Genomic DNA, 24,847 nt, shown 5'->3' on the forward strand with positions numbered 1-24,847 from the left:
AAAATTGAGTTAGCTCTGTGAACAGTGTATCAAAAACACTGATAGTGCAGCTACGAAAAAGATTAGTTTGTTTATTTGGCATATATGCCAGTAGGAAAGCCTCTCACCTGACTGAAAGATAGGTGAAATAGAGAAATGCTCTTCCCCTCATAAAAGGAGAAGCTAAGTTTAGAGCTTCTGCCTTGCTATGAAGCACCATCAGTATGAAAAACATGCAGAACCTATTAGGTGCTCAAAGAGAAACAGGCAATAAGAAAAACACACTTAAATATAATTGTAACCCACAGCATTATTTCATGTTGAAAGACATGCATGGCACTTCCTCCCAACATATGGCCATACATTACAAATACACAGACATGCATCACCCAGAAGACCCTCATTTCTGTCTTCCAAGATACGAGCAAAGCCACTGAAACATAGGACATTTTTGAATTTGTTTTACAGTATCTGCACCATGGGCCTAAATTCACATATTACACTAAGAGATCAAATAAAATATACTTTTATTTTTTATATAATCTCCCTTTAACAATAAATTAAAAATCTTGAAATAATTGTAGCTCATAAAGACACAACAGGTCCAAAGAATACCCTCCTGAAGAATCTCGTAGGTTGTGTAAACAACCAAGAGGAAGCCACAGGTGAATCTTTCACCCGACTGCAGCCAGTGCATTAAACACCACACAGAAATGTGGCCTCATAAATCTGAAGCTGTGGTCAGATGTTCACTTCAGAAACAGCCTCACCAGTTAAAGTTGCAAATTAATCTCTGCAGCTGAGTGTCAGTCCAGCTCCTTCCCCAGAGCTGGAGCCCTCCCTGTGTGAGCACTTCCAGCCAATTGTAGATGGTTTCACAACAATATTTTAATTTTTCTCATAATAAAAATATTGGAATTCAGGATATTGTTAGCCTCAAGTACTACCAAGAAAGTATTATCTATCTTCCTAGTTTTGACTTTGCTATTACTTTTTGATTAGAATTCAGCTGACAATACAGACTGAAATAGAAAGCACACTCAGATCCTGCAACACAGAGAAGTTAAAAGAACAAAAAAGGAGAGAAAGGAAAAAGTAAAAAACCCCAAGCCTTTGAGGGCAGAACATGCACACATACAACTCCTGAAAAAGGCAAATACAGCACAATACAATATAGTCTTTATGCCAGCTAAGAGTTTTTCTCCCATTTAAGCAGTCACTTTTCTGCCCAGTGCTGCACTTCCATTTCGAACCATCCCATTGAAAGTGTTCTCTGATATGACCCTTTTAGGAATTAATAATTCATAGAGGTATCACTGCATGGTAGAGTTCTAAGATTAGATAGCACTGAGAGAATCTATTACAGCATAACGCAGTAACCAATAAAATATAAAAAAAAATTACACTACCTTGCTTATAAATTTAATATCTTCAAGATGCATTTTTATACTTCTACCCTGTTTCAAGAAGGCGTCAAGGAACAAAAAAGGGAATTGGAAAAAGGGCTTTCCCTACTTGACCACATTTTAGCACCTACAGGTTCCCTAGCAAAAGCATATGTACAAATATATGTCCTATATATATATACACACACACACACAGAGCATATCAACATTTTATCAATATCTCAGCCCTCTGGCTTGTTCAAACAGAACCATGCAATGAATGCAAAATTTAGGCATCAATAGAAGGGCAAGAAAAGAAAAACAAATACTGAAGTATTTTCACTTTTGTATTTCTACTAACACTTTTTAGTAATTCTACCTACAGGGCTGCAACAACAGAAGGCAGTTTTACCCAGAGGCTGACAAGCTGAATGTATTTTATTTATTTATTTATGGTTCAAAGTGCTCAGAAAAACTCAAAGTTCTTACTAATATCTCTCCCTGCCTAGTTGAATCTTATGGTGTGTTTTCACTTTTTATAGGGAAAGAGTATGACATTTACTTCATTGTATATAGCTGGAAACCTGTGGACACCATGTTCAGTGTATTGGTGTCACTAAGCAGCTCTGAAATACTGTTAGTATGTTTTTCGTTTCTCCTAATTATACAAGACTGACTGCCAGAATAAACTAGTTAGAAGTAAACTGAAACATCCCTCCACAAGGACATGAGACCCCACATTACTCTCTCTTGGTGTTTCCAGCAAAATAAGAAAATAAAAAAAAAAAAAACAAAAAACAAAAAACAAACCACTGAGTTGTACTTTTGCATCTAAGCCTGAAAAGAAAACAAATGAAAAACAAGATCCTGTGCAACTCTGTTTGCCCACTGTGTGTTTCTAGCTTTGCAAAACAGGTACATCAGTGTCAGTGAAGAATTACTACATGCCATAATCACATCCTTCGCAGTACTTTTCCTGCTGCTGACATCACTAATAGCACTGCCTTCGACGGACTACAATTGAAAAACCATTTGTCATTCTCTGGAGACACTAATGCAAGCTGGATCACAAGAGGAGAGTCGGTATTTCTTAAAGGGTCCACTTGCCAACAGCCACAGTACCCAAACCAGCTAAATTTTGTGTACCAACAAAAACCTGCACATTTCTTCCTGACCTGTAGGCTCCCCTTGCTGTAGCACAGCCACTCTCTGTAAGCCCCTGCCTCTCCCTGCTGGCATTTCAGAGCAGGGATTTCCCCCTCCCTGCTGGATAGATCCATCACAGCTGGCAGCAGAGAAGCACAAGCTGCTGTTCCTCCCAACAGGGGGGGTGGGCACTGTGCAAGATTTCTTTTGTCTATTTGTTTCTCTGTTGAAACACACTGTATATATATATGGGGTTGCATTTTTCTTTTTGAAATTGATTCTAATGTTATGGCCTATCCTAAAGGAGATTCCATTCTCTCTTCCATTTGCATCTTGGTTTACTGGCAAAGCTTCCAGTCCTGAGCACCCACGTGGCTCTGGGTCTGCTTTCTCTGCAAAATTCATCTTATGAATGCAAAATATCAACCAATTCGATTTATCTACACCTATTTTTTCTTTCTTCTGATGTTTAAAGCACTGGCTTTGTACAACTACTGTTTGAGTTCAATGACAACCAAGAAAGGATAGAGAGCACTCAAAAGCTCCTAAAGAAACCGAAAGACTTATGAACTCAGCTGGAGTATTTCTTTTCTCTCTTTTCAAGTGCAAACTGTGGAAAACTACAGTAGTTTATCTTCTTTCATTGACTACTTTGACAAAACCCAAAACTGAATATATTCCCACCAAATATCCATTTTAATTAACTAGAAATAGACACTAGAGGTTATAAGTTCCTTCCTGCTCTACTGCCTGTTAATACTTGCTTTACCCCAGAGGGGGAGGTGCAGAAGGCATCCGTGCTTTTGGATGTATTAAAAACTTGAGGGACCAACAGCCAGCCCTGGTCTGAGGTGAAATCAGCAGGAAAACAAGTCAAACAGCAGGAAAACACCACCAGTCAAAGACCTTCTATGGTAGTAGAAGGGGAAGAGCTGGGCAGTCTCCAGCTACAGCTGGAGACTTAATATATTAACAACTTAATATGGAAAACCACTGGGCACTGGGGATAGTAAAGGAAGCATACAAAACCAAACAAATAAGAAAACCCTGCAAGGCTTCTTGGGCTTATTTGCTTCTTTATGCCTATGCTGCATGTGAGCCCTCCAAGAAAATGGATAATCTGACCATTTGAAAATGAAAAGCATTTAGAGTCAGGGTGTTTAAAATTGGATGCTTTGGTTATGATATTTTAACTTGAAAGATTAATTAATATTTGGAGAGTGGAAGCTTTTTTTTTTTTTAAAGGTTCAGTGCTCAGCTGCTCATTAAGCACAAAATTGCATCTTCAGTAATTGCTTGCAAAAGCTGAGCAAAACGGTAAACATTTCTGTAGTACAAGCAGGAACACGTTGCAAAGCAAGGTACGAGGCTGCCTCGTTTGGGAAAGGGAGTGAGAAAAATAACAACTCTTCCACATTTCAGTATAACCTTATCTCTGTTTGTACATTCCCTGGCTGAGGGATGAAGCTCTGTGCAGACACAGCCCAACAGCTGTGAATTTACTGTAGCACTGAGATTAGGAGGAGAGGGACCCCAACGAGGAGAGGGACCCCAATCTGCCCCCACACCGTGTTCAACCATCAAATGACAGCAAAGGAGGTTCCTTTTGCCACACGAGGTAACACCAGCCCTTGTGCAGCTCCCTGGAGTTCTGGCACCTCCAAGTCAGGAGAGATGGAAGGGCATTCCCAGGAGTCTGAACACCTGAGAGGCACAGAAAGTTGGGATAGCCTGTCCAGTGTCAGGTAGGAACCCCATGTCCACATTTTTAACTAAGCTCCAAGTGCAGAGGGAAGTATTTCTAAGACAGCAGAGATATGGAATTCAAACAGGGTATAGTTTTGATTCAGCCAGAAAACATATTAAACACTACATTTCAAATAGTGTGAACAAAGCTGCTGTTCATACATATAAAATAATTTACATTTTCCTATAAGACATTTTGAAAAAAAAAGTAATTCCTGCTTCGCTAAGAAATAATCTGTTCCAGAAGGATTTTTTGGCTATGAAAACCAAGTGACCTTTCATATTAACATTGATTCAAAATGATATTTTTATTTCATTTTGAAATGTCATTTTGGTTTTTTTTAACCGCCAAACCAAAATGAAGTGACATTTTAACTTTAAATTCATTGAAAAAGAACTGTTTGCATTTAAATGCCAAACTGAAATAAAAAAAAAAAATCACTCCTCATTAAATTATTACTCTCCAGAACTTCAGAAGCTTTTGTTTCATACCTCAATTGAAAAATGTTGTCCTAGACTTTTGTTTCAAAATTTATATCAGAAAATACTACTTTGTCCAAGCATCAGTTGTTTTTACTGTAATTTAAATTTATGGATCAGAGAGACAAGAGCATTATTTCCATTGCTTGCTTCAAAGTTCAATCCCCAAACACTCAGCCCTATTTTTTTTCACCTGCACTGCAATTCACTAAAAAAATCCTCAAACAACTCCCCTTCTACCACCCTGCCCCACCTTTAATTCAAGGGAAAGGAGAAATTTTAGAATTTCATCTGCACTTTGAGGAGTTAAATTTTATTTCTTTTGCTATTAAACTCATAACCCTATTAAGGTTTATCTCTCCCCTGAAATACTTCTTACTCGTATGCCTTTTTATCTTATGTTCAGTAGCAAAATAGCAAATAAATCAGAGTTTAATGGCAAAGCTACATCTGTAATGGTATTTCTTTTAACTACTCGTCTTGCCTTTTTCTTTTCTTTTACAGGAATATTTCTAATTTTCTCAACTAATTGCTTATGTAGCAAAGACAATCCAGTGCATAAATGGATATGGAATGTGATCAATGCAAAAGTTGAAGTTTTAAGATATCAAAAAGCAACCTCATAATGGAGCAATCCCCAATAATGGGAGATCATCACAGTGTTCCACAATCAAGCCAGGGTTAATATCAAAACTGTTACACAATTTGAGTCCCTTTGCCTTGGAATGCACAGGAAGTGTTTTTGTGTTTGAGAGTGACCCAAAGTCTCTCCCTTACACTGCTGGTTTTGGACACCTGAGAGCCAAACAAGGGAATTGTTCAATGCCACAACTTTGGATTCTGAGAGCAGTGGCCCTGCCTCCTATGGTTTTGGGCACAGCTGAGGGATGACTGGTTTAATGCAAACTGCTTAATTTTCTTTTTCAAAATTCTTTGTAAATCTCTGCCCCACACACAAACTGCACCACTGTTTCACTTTGGCTCATACTGTTCTCCCCTAAGGAGGGGCCACAAGCATTATAAGGGCTTTTGGAGAAATAAAAAGCTCATTAAGACAGGGGTTGCTCTGTGTGTGTGCATGATGCTATTATTCAGTGACGCTGCAAAGGGAGGATCATGAATTTATCTCATGTAAAAAAAAAATCCAAGAGAAAATTCATTATTAGAGCAGCTGGGAAGGAAAGCAGGGGGGCAAAAAAACCCAAACCCAAACCCAACCAAGAGAACAAGCCTTCTTCTAACAAAATGCTGTTGAGTTGCATTAAGCCAAAGGAAAATCCAGGCAGGGGAGCTGTGTGGGGAAAAGAGGAATTTTTTGACTGATGGAAAAGAATACTTCCACGATAAGTGCCCTAATTGGTACAGAGGCACCAGCTACAGAAACAGGCCAGTCCTCAGGGCAAGTGCCAGCATTGGTGCTGCCTCCCAAGCCTTCAGAGCCCTGCTGCCTCCTCACAGAAGGCTTTGGACTACAGCTCTTAGAGCTCTGTGATACTACAGTCAATAGAAATTATACCACCAACTAACTGATAATGGTTCATCTTGGTCAGGGAGGGTGTGATCCAACCCATCCCGAGCCATTACCACATCATTCACAGCGTTTCTATGGAAGTTAATCACTGGAAATAATAGAAATCTTTCATTTTACATCAAGAATCATGAAATACTGTCAGTCTTTTTAAGATGGGATTTTCAAGATATTTAATTCTAGAAATACAAGTTTGGTTTATAAATTTGCCCATCTGCAGGTTCTTCTTAAGATTCTCAAGATTCTTCTTAAAAAGGTTCAAAGTATAAATCTGAATGGGATAAACCCAAAATTATTTTCATAAGTATGACCTGCATCTCTTGTTCTTCCTGGTAAAAGCATAGAATCCCAAACTGAGGGTGTTGTGAAATTTTTGGCTCACAAAGAGTAGCAGACAAGCATTGCAGCTGTATTTTACTTCTGGCCTTATCCTAGAAAAACTGGGCTGCTGCCAGGTTTTCTCAAAGGAAGGAATCAAATTTTTTTCTGTCTGATTAAAAGAACTGAGAAAGTATTAAGCACTTGATTTTCACATGCTGCAGTTTAAGAAAGATTCACCTATACCTTTATGTAAATCATACTTACAATTCTCTTACCTGTAAACGTGAAAATTCCCTCATAACAGGGTTATTCCCTTGTTCCTGTTATTAAAATGCAAATGGCTCACAAATGAGGGAAGCGTTTCAGAATCAGAGCAGGGAGCAACACTGATGAGGGCACTGACATGGGAAAACTGGTGCAACCCCTTCCTTGACCCTTCCCCAACCCTACACAAGCATGTCAGACACAGATACACAAAGTATCTGCCTTGATCTCCTGCTGGGAGCAGCTCTTCCTGTATAGATAAAGAAATGTTCACCAGAGGAGGAATATGAGCCTGGATTCTAACCAGGAAATGTCCCCGACTCTCCTGCTGATCTCAGGAGTATTCACAGAGTTGCATTACAGGGGTTGGAACCAAGGCCATCCCTATCAGACATCCTGCAGCAGGACACACCTCCCACCTCCCCCAGGAACTGCAGCCAGGCAGGAATGTGACACATCCCATATCCTGGAATGCACTTGCCCCTTGCCAAGGTATTCTGGAACAGCAAACCCACAGTGATTGTGCCAGGACAGAATTTTTTAAGATCTTAGCTCTGGTCCAGTTAAACATTTCTTGAAGTTGAGAGTCAAATTAATAGCATCAAAACTGATGGACTTTTTGGGAAATGGACTTTCCTGAAAATGTTATTTCATTGACAGATTTTAGTTGAATGGAATTGCAACCATAGACGTTTTAAGAAATATGAAGATTATCTAATATTGAAATTATCTTTCTTTTCTTAATTCTGCCCTTTGAATCTTCATAATTTAAAGCTTACATATCTCTAGTTTGAAAAATACTCAGTTTAAGACTGTAAACACAATCATTAATTGTTTTATGTAGTGGAAGGGTAAACCTATCTATTTAAACAAACATCTGGACAAACAGGTGCTTCCTCATTCAATATCCTATTAATAATTCCACTTACTTCTCTTTCCTGCTGATGCCAAACGATTTGTAAGGGATTTAAATCACAGTGGTATAAAGTGTCACCTGCTGATATCAACTTATGTATTTGAAATATCCCAGGCACTTGAGTTTATCGTATGTCTTGAGCTAAACTTCTGTAAATGCTGTGAGCTAATTTCAGTCAACGTTGGAGAGACCTGAAATCAATACCTGAGTAATGCAGAGGTGTATCCATCATTTAGCAGGTGATACTTTGTCATTTCAGACACAGTCTAGCCTCCAAGTTTCACACAGGTTGTTTTGGGTTATTGTTTGTTTGTTTCTTTGGGGGTAGTTGGGCTTGTTGTTTTATTCTGCAACTTGTTTTTTTTTCAAGGTAGAAAATAGGATCCCAACTTTTGGGAAAGACAAAAATTTCCCCATTTCATGCTGTTGGGAGAGTGTTATTTGACCCAAGCACAGTGGTCAAATGCCAATCATAATAATTACATTCTCAGCTCTCTGAATTCTCAGTGGAGCTTCAGCTGGATATCCTGATCATCTGAAGGCACACAGATGAAGTGACTGCACAGCAGTGCAGTGTGAAGAGACCACTGTGTATTTCTTACACATTGAACAGTAGTGTTACGTCTTGCAGTTTAGTCAATTAATTGTTTGTAATAGGAGATCACTGGATGAATGATGGTGTAGGAGTACTAACAACAAGGATGAATAATACCTATTGCTGGATTAGATTTATACATGTGAATACAAACCCTGTCACAAACTCACTCAAGGCAGTAGAAGACATGCTTTTCTGGACTACTTGCTTTGTATGGGAAAAAAGGTAACAAAGACTGGTTTGTTGAACTAAACCACAAGAAAACCTCTTTTGGAAGAGCAAAAAGGTCAGTTTAAGTTCAATCAATCTGAACATTCACCCATATTTAGTAATTTTGGATGAACGAGGGGTTCCTCTACAGACTATTTCAAACAAGAAAAACATAAATGCTTTCCCCACTTCTCCCTCTGCTGTGAGCAAAGATGGTGGCATTTTGGATACAATAAGGATCCTAAAAGAAGAGGCAAAACAAAACAAATAAAAACCTGACAGTAAGGAAGGTGGGCTACTGAGTGGCTACATATTCATCTGAATCTTCTGTTTGCTCAGCCCAAGGATTTAGGTATATTAGGGAGGTATTTTGGTATATTAGACTTTACAGACAGATCTGTGAATAGATTGACTACAGGCAGTTATGGTTGATACCCAACTATAAACCCAACTGTGTTCTGTACTATTTTTTGTAGAACAGAGCATAAATCTTAAGGTTTAATGTTTATCCACACGCATAAACATAATTCCCAAAAACTTTAAGTCAGGTACAAAGCATAACTTTAAGCAGGAGATTTTAATGCCAGAGTTACTAAACTTTGGGGGGAAGCAGGGGGAACGTGCCATGTTTTCCCTTTGCAGTGCATGCTCTTATTGGATGGAGTTGAACCTTTTATGAACCACAGAGAGCATAATTCAGACTGCTATGATTGATTGCAAACCATTCATTACAAATTAGGCTCACAGAACTGCACTTTGGTATGAATCAAGAGAATCATGGAATAATTCAGATTGGAAGGGCTTCAGGAGGTCATCCCCACAGACAACAGAAGGCAGCTCTCACCACAGATTGCAGTACCAGCTACGACACTAGAATTGGGTTGGGTTTTTTGAATAAATCGTCTGATTGTAATAGGAAGGGGGCATAAAAATAGAGTTCAGCAACTCGAGTCATCCCACGCATTCATTGAAAATAAATAAATAAATAAATAAAATCCTTTCTCCTAGACTGGCAAATTAAAAAGAAATAGAACTTTTGTTATCACCAGCAAAGAAAAGATGAAAAACCTCCTCCCCCCTCGCCCCTCCCCTTGCTTACACAGCTAAAGTGACTGGGTCTGCTCAGGGTCAGCATTCAATTTTTCTATTTCTGAACAGAGGAAAAGAGTTTCTATAGATCCAGAAAACTAAAAAAAAAAAAAATGCATTTTGACATCAAGCATTGTGTCTATTAATCCTCTCCATATATTTTGCTTGCAGCACTTTCAATTCAGTAGTAACATTATATTTCTTACAAATATTTGCATTGTCACAGAAGCACTGTCAACTTGTGAACTTTTCTCTAATTCAGAGTCAGTTTCAGGGGCTGATACATAACTTTCAGAAGGTTGTATTGTTTTGGTTTTGTTGTTTGTTTGGTTTTAAATACGAAATGATTTTACACACTGTGCCCTTAAATGTTTTACACTGAAATATGAGGACAGGTACTTAGGAGGGGATAATTCACCCTTGCAAGCCTAATTCTCTTAAGCTACACATTTAAGAATTGTTCCCTTCCTGTAGAATTGCCCATATGCTTCATAGCTATTATGTCTGGGTCTCTGTGATCCCTGATGGCCACCCCATACTCAAGTTCAACATTCCATTTATAAACACAGGACCAAAAGGAAGAGATGTGTCCTGTTCCACAATCTGATCTAGAATATATTCCTTCATGCTCTTCTGAAACAACTTGAAGCAGCAGATTCCTCCCCTCTTCAGTTTATCAGTAGGAAAAGAAAAAGGAATTGTTATAACTGCAGAACCAATACATCCAAGCAATTCTAAGAGTCAGAAGACAGAAGAATTTTTGTTCAAACTCAGATAGAGAGTGGAGCACAAGGAATTATCAGAAGAGGTCAAAGCAGCCAAAGCACATCTGCTGAGTGGTTCTGTGCTGTGTAAGAAGCTATCATTTATTTATTTTCAAATAAGAATGAAGGCTACATGCTCAAAGGCAGTTTTGTGGATGTGCCTTGTGTGTATAGAAGTTGTTTCTCCTACTCAAATACATCATTCTCTTACCTGGAATAATTCAAATAGTTGGACCTCTAGCACGGGTATTCAAGAATACATTCACTTTATTTTTTCCTAAGTGCCTTCTTAGGATTGGAAATAAAATAAAGAGAATAAATAAATAAGAAAAGGGAACATGAGTGCCAGAATGACAACAAGCACAACTCTTACCCCTGCAAAGGTGGACAAATAGAGCTCAGTCAGCTGCATAATAATCCATTGCTAATTTTTTGTCAAAATTATACATAAAATTCATTTCTCACTCATCTTCTGGATTTATAGAGCAAGAAAAGTGGCAAAATGGTAGATCTTTATGTACCAGCAATAAGTCCAGAGCCACATAATCCAGAAGTAATATTTGCTGTGGCATCAGGACTAAGTGCAACAACAGTATTCTACACCAGGACATGAAGTGTATTATCCAAAACACAGAAGGAAAAATAAGACAGAACTAGATAGACAGTGCTTTCAAAACCATCCTAAATATCAATAGCATAATTTTAATAAAAAAGAAAAACTAAAGTTGGTGCAAAGATCAATGAACTAGAAGCACAGCACACACTTCAAAAGAGAAAGGATGAAAAATCCCTGTAGTATGTTCTTTAAAATGGCAAAGCACAGAGGAGTCAGTTAGGTGTCTCCTGAACATTTTCCTTTTCCAGTAAAAATTCATTATTATATTTGTCTTGCTAGGGAAACATGCTCAATTTTGACACCACTAATGATGCCAAAAACTTCACAAATTGAATAGAAACACAAGAGGATAAATAAAAGTAAATCTTGGAATGCCTGGATTTCACATACCACATGCTGCTTGTGACTGTCTGAAATACTCACTGCAGAAAGATTTACAGCATTGTTCATGAAGTTGCAGAATAAATTCAGAAAGCAGAGGAGATAGGAACAAAGGAATAAAAAGAATTAAAGTGCTGCTGAAAAGAAGATAGAACTGTTAAATGCAGTTACTGAAAATAAAAAACAGCTGAATGTGTCAGATTCCAGAGAACTACATTTTATAATACAACTTAAATAATCAGATATTCTTACCAGAAGGAGTGCTGTATTTGATGCACTTTGATGAGAACCAGCTATGTTTCCTCCTGAAAGAACATAAAATGAAAATTATGTCAGGAAAAGGCAGCTTGAAAATTCCCTGTCAAAACAGAAATGATTTAGATTGTTTATGTAGCATTAGAATGGATTCATTCAGGAATAAGTATTCTTAGTTATAACAATATAGTACAATATTCTTTTTAATAACAGTCTTATTCTGGAACAGGGGTTTTTTTTCCACCAAGTTCATGTTAAGACAGACATTTTCACATGGGCAGAGCAGCTATTATGCCTGCTTATTTACTATTTCTGCTACAGAGTGCCTGGGAGGCACACAGCTGCAGGTAGAGAGTACTTTGTGATACTACACACATACAGACAGACATAAGAAGGTATAAAAGGTTTGTTAAAAAATGAAATACTTATGATTTACATTAGAGGCTTTAGGGCAGAAGAACTAAGGAGAGTGGGAAGTGGAAATCACTGGCCTAAATTAATCTGACAAGAATTTATATTCCTATTCTAAACTCGAATGGCTCGTTCAAAACAATTAATTCCACGTTAATGCAGTAAGAGTTTCTGTGACCCTGGTTCTAGCATGCTGTGCAGCTGTGCAATAAAAAAAAACCACCTCATTTGACAGGTTTTTTCTGTCAACCTCTAATTAGAAAATCTCATGGTATGGCCAAGCGATTGGCAAGATGTGTTGGTGTCTTTGAGCACACTCATGACTAATCTACCAGAATTTTCACCTGTTTTGCCCAAAAGTTGCTCTAAAAGCAGGTTCAGGCACGAGGCTGTTCCATAGTCATCAGAAATTGCCCTTTTGTCTCTGTGTCCATTACTAGGTAGCAGCTTCCATCGTGGGATGGCACATTTATTCTGTTGTGCCAGAGTGTTTAATGAAGCAGTCACATGTACTAATGAAGCATTATATCAGGGTTCAAATGCTGCCCTCACTAACACTGAGGCTGCTCTGTTGCTGTCTTAGGTAAGACAGAAATGAGCCCTTTTGTGTCCATATTTCCCTTCTGCAGTAGCAGCCAATTCTTCCCATGCCAGAGCCTTTTCCCACCTGAGTGGTTGCACTAACTCCATCAGGACACGTGTCTCCTGTCAGACAGGCTGGGACAAGCCACACATGAAAGCCTCTGCTCAATATCAGGCACTACCTTTCTTCCACACACTAAAAGCATGAGTAATTTTTGTTTTGGTTTGGGTTTTTTTAATAGAGAAAGGAGTAACAGGTATCAGTTACATTTTTCAGTCAGCAACTGGGGTTTCCTAAAGTCCATCTTCTAAGACTGATCTAACTCCCCCACCCTAACACACTTTTCACACCTTTATGCAAGTCACTTGGATATGATCCAGAACTAACAGACTCTCACCTCAACCACCTGTTAAGCTTTCACACTGTATTTCTACTAATTCTCTTTCCTGACTTAAGCCCTCCTTACTGATTAAACAAGAGAAACAGTCACTGGTCTCTCACGAATGTCTCCCTCCTGTATACATAAAGATGGACTTTAAGATCAAGACAGATGAGGTTATCATAATTGTTGATGTTGTTCCTCTTGTGGAACCCTTCCCTGTCCCAGTGCTACATTGCACTGAACAGAAGCAGTAACACCTTTACCACTTCACAATCACTTTATTTTCATATCCAATGCTATTAAGCAACCAGTTGTGCCATACATTAAATTGCATGACAATATAATAGGCTAGGTATATGTATTGAAGCAAAAAAAGTAGTCTTTAACTGTGTATGACAGCAGATGGCTTTTGTTATCACTGCAGAAAACAAGACACTGGAGTACAGGAACTCACAGCACAAACTCTTCACTGAAATTCAAAGTAAAGGTTCCTGACATGGAAATAATGCTTCTGAATGAAACTTCCAAGGAGATACTTTTCAAGTAATTCATACTCCTAAATGCAAACTGAAACACTGAAGAACCTCCAGCTCTACATGCCTGATGTAGCATTCTGTAGGATTCAGAACCTGTCACATTTTATCATCTGGTACCAGTGGAAGCGGATTTTTAGCTGGTTCCGGGAAAAGGGCAAAACCATGAAAACTTCATGATACTGTATCTATTTGCAAACAATTTTACACAAAGCTGTCGTAGCCTGGACAAATCTTTACTTTAAAAATTAAGAAATATAAAGGCCTGTTTAAACCAGTTATGGAAATACAACTGAGGGTACAATACTTACAGAGTAAATGTTACCTGATATATCATTCACATCTCAGTTTTGAGATAAAACCTCTCCAGAAAAAAATTAGATGGGAAAGTCTATATTTCACTAACTTATTAATAAATCCAGAATTGTTTTCATGGTCCAACTATGAAGGTAAATAATTTGGATTATTCAAGAAGACATCAAATCTTCCAGAAACTAATACATATATGCTTCAATCATTAGCATTCCTAAATTACCATCATGAGTTCAAGGATGGTAGATCATAACATATATTGAGTGTGGTATTTCTTTCCCTAAATGAATACTCCAGATAAGAAATACAGCCTCTAAAAATAAGCTTTTTTTGTTCTTTAAGGCTCTTTTGGACACACCTCAGACATTTGGGTAGATGTGGGTAACACAAAAGATCAGTACTTCTTTTGACACACTACTTAGAAGAAATAGATTATTTTATTCAAGTACAGTATAATTATTTTTTTTAATCTGTTGAAGCAGAGAAATTGCTATTGTTTGCGTTAAAAATGACAGGAAATCTTGCTTCTGTGCAGCTTCAGTGGAGTGGAATACATGGAAAGAATTAAGAAGCTGAAATACTTGGTAGCTTCAGATTTCTAATAGCTGCACATATACTGTAATTAGAATCTAAACCAGACGTGATATACACGTGAAAATACAGCGTGACATGCACCAAAAATGAAGAGTGTCATATGATGTGCTGTACAGTCATTAATAAGTTTTCTAACAAATGAGTGCCAGAAGCCACAGCATCTCTTCTGAAGGTCTAGCTGGTTACCTAAGGAATTTCAAAATATAGACACACCTCCCACGGAACCCATACAAAAGTGACTGCTTCCCAGACAAACCCTGCAGAAAGATGAACGCTTTCCAATTTTTCTTGGAAACACGCCAGAGAACTGGGGTCAGCACTGCAGGATGGCTTTCAGGAGGTGGATGTAAGGACAAGCAGTAGGAATGCTCCCATGCTTGGCAGGAGCCAGCTGCCCAGGCACTGCTCTCCCTCGGAAGGGGAACCCCAGAGCTGTGCTGTGCTGCCACGCTGTGCCCAAGGCCATAGCAGAGTTCCACTGGCCCATGCTGAGCTCAAGGAGTCACCAATCTCTCCTAAAGGGTGCTACAAATCACCTCCAGAGAGGTTTTGTGCCAGCCTGTGCCCCACTCTCTGGATCTCAGGTAGAACTGAACCCACCCTGCTCCTTGTTTTACCCGTGTAGAGCAGGAAGCTCTTGAGGGAATGTATTTCACAGAAGCAGTGAAATATCTTGCAAGAGATCTTTTTCAGCCAGTACCACACTACCTGAGAATGTTTTTCCTAAAAAGACATGTGCTATACCACTGCTGAGCCCTTCAGACCATGCACGTGTCCTCCAGCCTGACAACAGGAAGCAGTTTTACTCTGGAATACTGCAAGTCACTGGAGATTGCCATGAGCTTTCTCACACTGGCAGTTCCAGGTGGTATGACTAGAGCAAAGACAACCACACTCTCTAGGACACTACAATCAGACTGATTTAGATTTGAAAGGAGCTCTAGACATTGTCTCAAATTTAACCCAGAGCCAGACTAGGCTGCTGTATATTCAGTAGAGTTCTGAACATGTCCGTGGATGGAAATCATCCAAAATCTCTTGGCAGTCTGCTCCAGTGGCTGACTACCATCACTTTGAGATCCCTCCCTTCCCCTTACATTCAACTAGAATTTCTCTTGTAGCTTGTACCTGTTTTCCTCTGCTCTTTTGCTGTAACCCTTCAGAAGTCTTCATCTTTTCCATAAAATCCCTTTAAGTAATTGAAAACAGGAATAGGATCCTCCTCTGAATCTTCTCTTAGAAGCAGAGATCCAGCTCTTCCAGTTTCTCACCATATATTGTGCTCCAATGCTCTAACAATTTTGATATCATAGATAATACCAAGTTCAGCAGTGTCACCAGGTCATCCCAGCTACCTGGGGTCTTTCTCTACTTATTGGTGCCACTGAGTCAAAAGGTCATTAATTTCTAGGACTTTTTTTTCAGTTATTACACAAATAGTCACTGCATGGCTACAAAGTCAGGATGAATTCTAAATCAGGCTTGGATTTGAGCCATATTGCTTTATCAGGATATCATTTACTAGTCTTATCTTCCCAATACCTAACAAAATAAGAAAAGAACAGCTCACACATGCAAACATGACTTCTACAGGCACCAGTAAAAGTTCATTCATTTTCACTTAATCACAGGACTATAATATGAATGGAACTATGGAGGATGACAGCAAAACATCTTGTATCTCCCCCTCTGAGTTCAAATTTTCTCTACAAGTACCAGCACTTATTTTTTTCCCCTTATTTAAAAAAAAAAAAAGCCTATTTCAGACCCAAATACAAAACCTAGTAAAGTTAACCATCCACTGATATTAGAAAATGGAATTTCAGCCAGCTAAATGTGAGAAATCACAGGAGTAGCCCAAGGTCCAGCAGTTTTACTGACACAGCATTAGTCAGTGCTCTCCAGTGCCTGCTGGCTCTGGGGCGAGCAGGAGGAACTGGAAAGAAAAATTAAAAAAGGTGGAAAAAAAAAAGAGGGGGGCAAGTTTGAGATCAGTCATCAGCCTGTATCTGAATGAGCTGTACTCTAAATGGAGAGTGTGATACATGGGAACGTAGCCCCAACTGCAGATGCCACTTAGCTTTCCTCCCAGCTGCTCATCACAGAGTGCCGAGCCATCCAGGGCTGCACATGTTCATTTTTCCTGACTCCTCACAAAGTGTCACAGCAATATTTTGCCTTCTTCCTTACTTTATGCTGCTTTTGCCTTCCTATCCTCTCTCAGCCGAATCTTGCATACGTTGATGGGCTAGATGGCTTTGACATTAGACTGACATTCCTCAAGCTAAAAAATGAAAGTGCTCTTTGTTTTCTCTGAAGTCACCTTCTCTGAGCCTCTCTTTCAGCTAATTCAGACTCCTCAGCAGCTTTTGTTCCCCATGTGGTTCCATGTGCAGGTGTGACCAGTTCAAGCTGCTTCCTCCCAGGGGCTCTGAGTCCCATGAATCTGCTATACTACACTTACTCTTTTTTTGAACTACTATGGACAATGAGGTAATGAGACAGGGGAGAATCAGATGAGACAGATGTCATATAATATGGCTGTACTTTAAAATGGTCCTGCCTGGAAAAAGGGAACAGTCTTTTGACAGAAGACTGGGACCTGAGTATGTCTAAAGCAAGTGATCTCAGGAAGCTATAAACCACAGGTTAAAACCCATCACACACTCACCTCTGGAGTACAAGGAAAGCTTTCTACCGAGCAGAGGCAGAGAGGATTAGCTGTCTTTTGAATCATGGCCTCAGTGAAGTCACTTCCCCAAAGCAAGCAAGGCAATGTATTTTTTATTTTCATCAAGGCCATAGGTAAGACAAGTTTCTCTGATTTCAACATCGATTTGACAATGCACCATGAGCAAGCACCCCAAGCACAAGCCAGTGATAAACACAACCTTAGCAGCAGATTTGGTTGCCTTTTAGAAAGCACACTCTGAAGGCTGGTAGAAGGAAGAGTAACTGCTGCCAGGACTGGGACAGGAATGCAGGTATCATTAGTGGATCATTGACTCTGGACCACAACAATTCCTTCAGAAAATTCCACCCAGTTCCTGAGCAATAGATGCCCAGGGTTTCACAGGAAAGAATGTGAAAGTGATTTTAGAAATGGGCAGCTGAATTCTGGCAGAGCTGAGAAGATCCTGGTGTGAGCATTCAGCAGATGATTTACAAATAAATGAAACCCGAACAATGCCTATTTTCAAAGGACACATTTTCATAGAATATGGATTTCAGCATGTTCTCTGGAGTCCTGCTTTCACTTCTAACACTACAATGGTATGCATAATATTTCCATAGAATTAGTTTATTCCCACACTTGCCTTCAAATGAGATTTCTAGCATGAAAGTAAAGGTAGGCATGTAGAGAGATACTTTTCAATGTCAGACTGTCAGTGCATCCAAGCAAAGACACTGAGAGTAAAGCTGTACTGAATGCAATGCAGAGTACTCACAAGTATTTACCCCTTTCTTGATCCAGAAAATAAATAATCAAGAGGTTTTTATTACTGCTCAAAAATACTACATTAAATAGATACAGTAATCTTAAGAATTAATAAAATAGTACTACAAAAATTAAAGTTAATGTATTATTGGATCTAAGGAACACACTTCAGAGTTACTGGGTTTGCCTCCATACTATAAATGTTGAATATTTCTTAATAATAAAGCCACATAGGCTATTGCTGGCCGAGTCTTGACAAGTCTTACTAAATTCTCCAGAAAGAATTTCAATTTTGTGAAGACTCAATGCTTCAAGTGTTAAACATATTTTGCACTTTTATGATCCCAATTTGAAAGAGTCCTCTCACAAAATCAAAACATCTGTGTGCCAATGTTTCAATACATAAAAAGATGATTTTTCTTAAAAATTAGCCCTTTAAACAAGAGATGAGCTAGCAACATCAGGAAAAATATTTTAGTCTCTCTTTGGCTGCAAAGACGAATAGTGATAAAAATCAAACTTAAAATGTCAATGCTTCAGTCTACACCAAAACCCAACAGTTCTAATTGCATTGGTGTCATTGAGGCAGACTAATAAGATAAGTATATGTGCATTTACTGTGCACTGTTGTATGTTTGTTGGGGACTAATCATAGTAAAATAAATCCAATACAGCAATGGAAAAGGTTGTGTTGTGACTCATAAATATTTATAAACCAGAAAAACAGTAAAGTTTTGTTTGAGGTTCATGAAAGAAAAGATTTATTTTTCATGAATCCAATTCTTTAAGAGCTTCAGCGTGCAACATTTTTAATCTTTATATAAATGACCTTGATAAAATGAATAAATTGAGCAAGGCTATCACCTAGTGGTCAACGGGAGCAATATTTTATTTTTTCTTGTGAGCTCTTCTGTCTGCTGGTGGGGTGTTCTGGAGGCTTTTTTTGTCTCTGTGGAACTCTGTTAAATACTAAATCTGCACAGTAATATTATATAAGCAGCAAATAAATATATTAAGAAACCCTGTTGTTCCAATGTTTTATTACTTGTCATTTATTTTTGTCTCCAGCAGCTCTCTTGAAACATTTCAAATCTTGAAAAAGTTCTAATAAATCCTTGATTTCACTTAGTGGTTTAGTTTTTGTCTGAAGCTAACCTTAATGACTACCTTAGAAACCCATTCAGAGATTTTCAAGAGTATGCAGTACTGAGTTCAGGCAGCATTCCTTCAACCATGTTAAACAGAGTGAAATACTGAGAAGGTATTTCAGGTAGATAGAAAAGCTAAACTGAAGGAAAAATCAAATACAGTAGCTCCTAAAATAAAACTGAAAAAAAAATCCAAAGTACAAATGGAAATAATCTGTGCCTATTCCACAGTGAAAATTCAAAAACACAGGTATTCCAAAACACAGGTTTGGGTGTTTGGGGGGCTGGGCTGTATGTTTTGGCTTTGGTTAAAAAAAGTCAAGCAAGCAAACACCCCTCACACACACACACACTCCAAGCTCTGCACTGCCACAGGATCAGTATTCCAGAGTTCCCAGGAGCTCTGGTCACAGCCCAGTGCCCTGGAGGCTACACCGACACAGAACAAAGGCAGTGCCTGCCCTAAGCAGCTTAGTCCTTCCACCTCCTCCCCGGTATTATTCCATGGCCATTAGAGAGCCTGCAGGATTACCTTATCAAGGGCACCGGGGCTCCAGCTCCGGGGCTTTAACCAGACAATCAGCACACTGTAATTGTTTGTCACGCTGGAAGAGGAAACAGTTTTCCATCTTGGAGGTTTCTTCCTTGTTTTCAGACAGTTTTTTGGCCTCATCTGAGGCCAAAAACTATTCCTGTGTTTTATCACGAAGTAAGGGTGCTCTTACTTTTCAAACCACTTGGGAAAGTTATTGTAAGCAGACTTCACTGCTTTTTAAACAAACAAACAAACAAAAAAAAAACCCACTCCAAATTGGAACTGTAACAAAAAACAGCTTCAACTTCGAAAAGAAAAGGCTGTTGCTCCCTGCAGTCCAGGAGAGCATCACGAAAAGATAAGGGCACATTAGTGCAGACACAGCACCTCAGCAGCACTGCTACGTGGCTTCAGTCAGCCTTGGTTGGCACCTGCCAGCTCTCAGCCACAGCAAGAGGGGTGGTGCACACCTATCCCAACTGCCAGGAGAAGAAAGTCTGGGTTTGTAGGTGTCCTTTAACCATTTAAATAAATAATAATTTTAAATTTCAATTAATTTAATTAAATAAATCAATATTTACATAAGGTTCGCCATTTACTGCACCCAGTTTGCTCTGTCATTTTACAAAAGTAAACTTATCCCAACTCACTATTCTTGACAACATATATACTTCTGAATCCAGTGTAAGGTATCAAACTGCCTCAACACAGTTCATGCATCTCCATGTTTGAGGGTTAAGGAGGTAGCTGGAATGTTGTCCCAGAGCTACAATTGTTAGTTTTATTCTTTCAGCATGGTCCACCTATCATCTTCAGCAAGGGTAAAATGTGATGTAAGAGGAGACAAAGCACTCCTGGGAGCCAACCTGAACTGTGAAACACACTATTCACTACAAAATCCTGCATTCTTACTTGTCCAAACTGATTTTGCCACACTGCTGGTATATGCACACAACACTTCTACAAACAACTTGGATGCAACTCCCAGTTTCTAGAAGAGGGTTTCATCCAAGGTACCATCCCCATTGCTTTGTTTGGGTTGGCATAGAAAACCAAAAAAAATTTCACACAGTACAAGTATGAGAGTATTCAAAGGCTTTTCTTCCAGGTGGGCATGAGAGAGGAGCTTTGAGGAGCAAATTCTACATCAAGGCATTTTGGGATGCTAAATGCCACAGCTCCAGAAATCCACTGCTGTGGTTGCATCCAAGTTTCTCAGCCCATGGACAGTGATAAATCTGCTTTCTCCATGACACTATAGAATATGTAGCAAGGAGTGACTTAACATTACTTCCAGCAATAATACAGGAGAAGTTGACCTGAAATGGTGGAGAGTCCCATTCATTCGAAAAACAAAAATATTTTCCCTTCAGTTTGACCCATGACATCTTTTCCTCAAGCCCCCACCACTTTGTTTGTCGTGACTCCTCCAAACAGGAGTTCAGTATTTCACCTCCAACCAGGAGGGCAATGCACAACTCCTGAGGAGACAGGGAAGGTGACAAATCCTGTGTGCACAGTAGTTCATTCCAAACAGTGACCCAACCACAGCTTGTGCATCAAAGTACAAACCTGATAAGGAGCAGCATGTCAGGGATCCCTGGTGAAATATGAAACTCCACACAGAAAAAGTGCCAAAGGTCAAAGGAAAGCATCAGCAGTTTCAAATACTGTTCTCAGCTTTCCAACACACTTCTTTCTACATGGTGCTGGTGAGTGATACAGGAGTTATCAGTTTCTCAATTGACTAAAAGTAATTATCTGTTAGTTGCCAACAAATGATACCAACATTGAGAATTTGCATGTAATGTATCTGTATCCAACAAAACACTGCAGCTGGGCCCTCACCTTACCCATCATTATGTTTCATGTGTTCACATTTTGTTGTTGGAACACATCCAGAATGGACACACAGGGAACCTCCAAGGGAATATATAAAGTGAATGGCACTTCAGATCTGATTTCCCACAAATTTTCACAGCTATGACTCATTAGAGGTCTTGTTTTTCCAAGTTCACAACTGTTTTCTGCAGTATCATTTCTGCTAAATCCTGTTATATTTGAGAGCAAATCTGCCTGGCTTCTCCCTTCCCAGGGAGGAGAACCCTCTCCTTATCCTGAGTCCATGTTTACTCCCACTGAGTTGTAATGTAAACATTATTTATAGTAATTGCAGCTTTTATCGTGACTTAACAAGTCACATCTAGAAATAGAAACAGCAGATCACAACTGTGCTGTGTACCCAATTTTGTACTGATGTTTCAGATACAGAAGTCTAAGCTAAACTTCAGTGTGAAATTGAGTTCCTCTTCTCTGATACCATCTCTGATCATATCTGCAGGTGGTAATTGCTCTTTTGATAATACCAAAACTAACTACATTAAGGCTAACAGTAGGAACATGGACTACTGCAACTTATTACTAAGGTCCCAAAGTATAAAGACATCCCTTGTCCCCTTTTACTCTTCCAAATAGGATGGTTTCAAACCAGCACAGTGTCCAATTCCCTGAAGACATTATTAACTCAGGCCTGCAGTGTTAAATAAGTCAGGTACCAGATCAGACAGAATTAGATTAGACAAATTAATCAGCAGAGGATGCATTGTACATTATCCAGCTCGACCTGCCTACATTTATATTACTGTTAGAATTTAGGGACAAGTTTCAGTCTTTAATGACAAATTCACTTTTTTCTTCACATGCCAGAAGTTGGCTGGCAAATGTACTGGCTGTGGAACAAGTAAAATAAGATAAAAAAAATTTTGCTCCACAGTATTAGCATATTAGGCTGCTTGGTAGTTTGAGATTCACAGGGCATAAAATACACTGAAACACACTTGCAAATTTGAGCTGTTTAGAACCTTGCTGCTTTATCTGCAGTTCAACTTATTTAAATTGCATATTCGCTTGTGCTACTATGTTTTTGAAAAGAAATAGTCCAACATCTTCCAAGAAAGTTTTGCCTCAAACTGCACTCATTTCCCACCTCTTCAGACCTGACCACTGCATTGTCCAATGGATCTAAGGCTATTCCAGATCTAAATCTCTAGTCATCTTTTCATCCACCCACATCCTTTAATCAAGGCACTAAAAAGATTGTTTTTGTAAGACTTACATTCAATTAAGTTCAACAGCACACCTAACAGTGATATTTAACAGTGTGAAAATGAGAAATGCAGCAAGATCCACAACAAGCAAAGCCCAAAACCCCAAATCAAAGTAAGTGCAACGGCCTCCCTCTTTCAACTCCTTTTCACACTGTCAAGTGTCATATTTTAAATACAAAAATAAAAAACTCAGAAGAATTATATGGAATATACACATATCTATTGGAATATATTCCATGTAATGGAATCAGAAAATAGTTGAGGTTCGACAGGGCACCTGGAGCTCCACCCCAATCTCAGAGCAGGGACAGCTGTGATGGGACACTCAGAGGGGGGTCCTGTTGATTCTGAACATCCCCAAGAACTCTCCCAACTGCCTCTGACCATGGCCCATCACCCTGACAGTAGAAAAGACCTCTCCTAGGCTTACATAGAATTTTTTATATTTAAATATAAAGTTGCCTCTTGTTCTGAAACTGGATACCTGGCAGAAGAGTCCTCCCTACACATGCAACTGTAATCAATTTAAGGCAGAAATCATAACTGTCACTGAAAAAAAAATAATCTGTTATCCTCAAAGTGAAATCTCCCTTTTTTTTTTATTGGTAGGATAGTAACAAGTTTTCATTTTAAAAGAACAGCTGTGCAGAAGATACATCTAGATAATGAAGATTTCATTATTTTCTGGGAGAGAAAAGAAATTTTTCCCTCACTGTGAATTTTTAACATTTAAAATTTCAATATGATAAATTTCAGAATTTAAAACTATCACTCTCCAACAGAACAAACAAAAAAATAATAACAAAGATGGTGTTTTACTCTTTCTCCTCACTGAAATATTTCCCTCTCTCAAGATAAAATTTCACCAAGACTGACAGGATTTTGTCAAGTATTGACACTTCATCAGAACTTAAACTTTAACCACATATGTCGAAAAGCAGGATTTCTCAAGCACACTCCAATCAGCAGCAAACTACATGGTAAGAAGCTGGGCATCACCATTTTTTTAGCAAAAAATCGCAGCACATTCAACATTAACTTCACTTGTACTCAGTATCTAAATACTAGATCCTCAGTGTACTGCATGCCCTGACTCAAAATCATGAATCAAAGTCTCCCTCAGAGTCGAAACAACTGTTTCTCTTGGCTAAATTCTGCAACAATTCTCACTGAAAATTTATATTAGCTGTGTTACTTCAAACTTAAGAGGCAAAATATACGAACGTGCATTGCTATCTGTAAAGCATTGCAGAAAGGGAACAAAGAAGCCAAATCTATCTGTGTTTGGCTCCCCCTCTAGAAGCCACGGGACTTGGAAAGAAGGTCATAATACAAGGTTAAAGTTAACACATATTGATGAGAGATGCAGTATAATGTGACACCTGCTATGGGCAGAATTACAGAAGAGCACAATTTCACCCTTGTTATTGTTTTTTTGGGGAAAAAAAGACTTTCAAGTGTCGAAATTCATCAATAATCTAGCCTCTACAGCTTTATTGTTCTCCCTGTCTTCCTTCTGGCTTCAGAAATCAGTGCAGAATGCTTAGCCCTGGCTCAATTTTTATTAAAGATGATAAAACAGTGCAGGGTTTGCATAGTCTCAAGAAGGCAATGACACGAGAAGCAGGATCTGTATTACAGGCATTTGTATGGATGGATTGGACCCAACAAATGAATTAGCTCAATCCAGTGCTTCACAGCTAGCACAGAATCTTGTTTTGGATTAATTTTCAGGCAGTAGAACTGTTTCACTCAGAAGATGAAGTGTTTTGGAATGAGTTTGAATGAGATAGTTAGAAACATCACATCCAATCTTTTTTAAAATCACACACATTTAAACCACCACAGCCAGAGAGCCCTGTTCAAATTCTGCTTTCAACCACACTGGAAAAAGAAAAAAAAAAAAAAACCAAGGGAAAAATACAATAAAAACCTTATCTGCTCTGTAATCTTTTGGGAAGTGAATAATAATAATAATAATACTTAACAGTGATATAGCACTTTACCTCTTCAAAAAACTGCACAATCATTAACTGAAAAAAATCATCTGACAATAACTCATCTACCTCCCATCTGCCATCAGTGTTGCACTCCAAACAAGAGCACTGCAAAGAGAACATTCCTTAGT

At 38.7% G+C, this 24,847-nt stretch overlaps 1 protein-coding gene across 1 annotated transcript in view; it reads right to left on the reverse strand.

Annotated features, from left to right (window-relative positions):
• TENM2 (teneurin transmembrane protein 2) overlaps positions 1-24,847 on the reverse strand; it is a 1,665,603-nt gene that overhangs the window by 1,332,735 nt on the left and 308,021 nt on the right. The window contains exon 7 of the mRNA XM_051794292.1: positions 11,673-11,725. The gene's annotated coding sequence lies outside the window, so the exon portion shown is untranslated. The remainder of the gene's footprint in view (positions 1-11,672; positions 11,726-24,847) is intronic.

The sequence above is a fragment of the Manacus candei genome, unplaced genomic scaffold (assembly GCF_025592945.1).
Source record: "Manacus candei isolate 608988 ecotype Guabito, Panama unplaced genomic scaffold, ASM2559294v1 h1tg000037l, whole genome shotgun sequence".
NCBI classification, from domain to species: Eukaryota; Metazoa; Chordata; class Aves; order Passeriformes; family Pipridae; genus Manacus; species Manacus candei.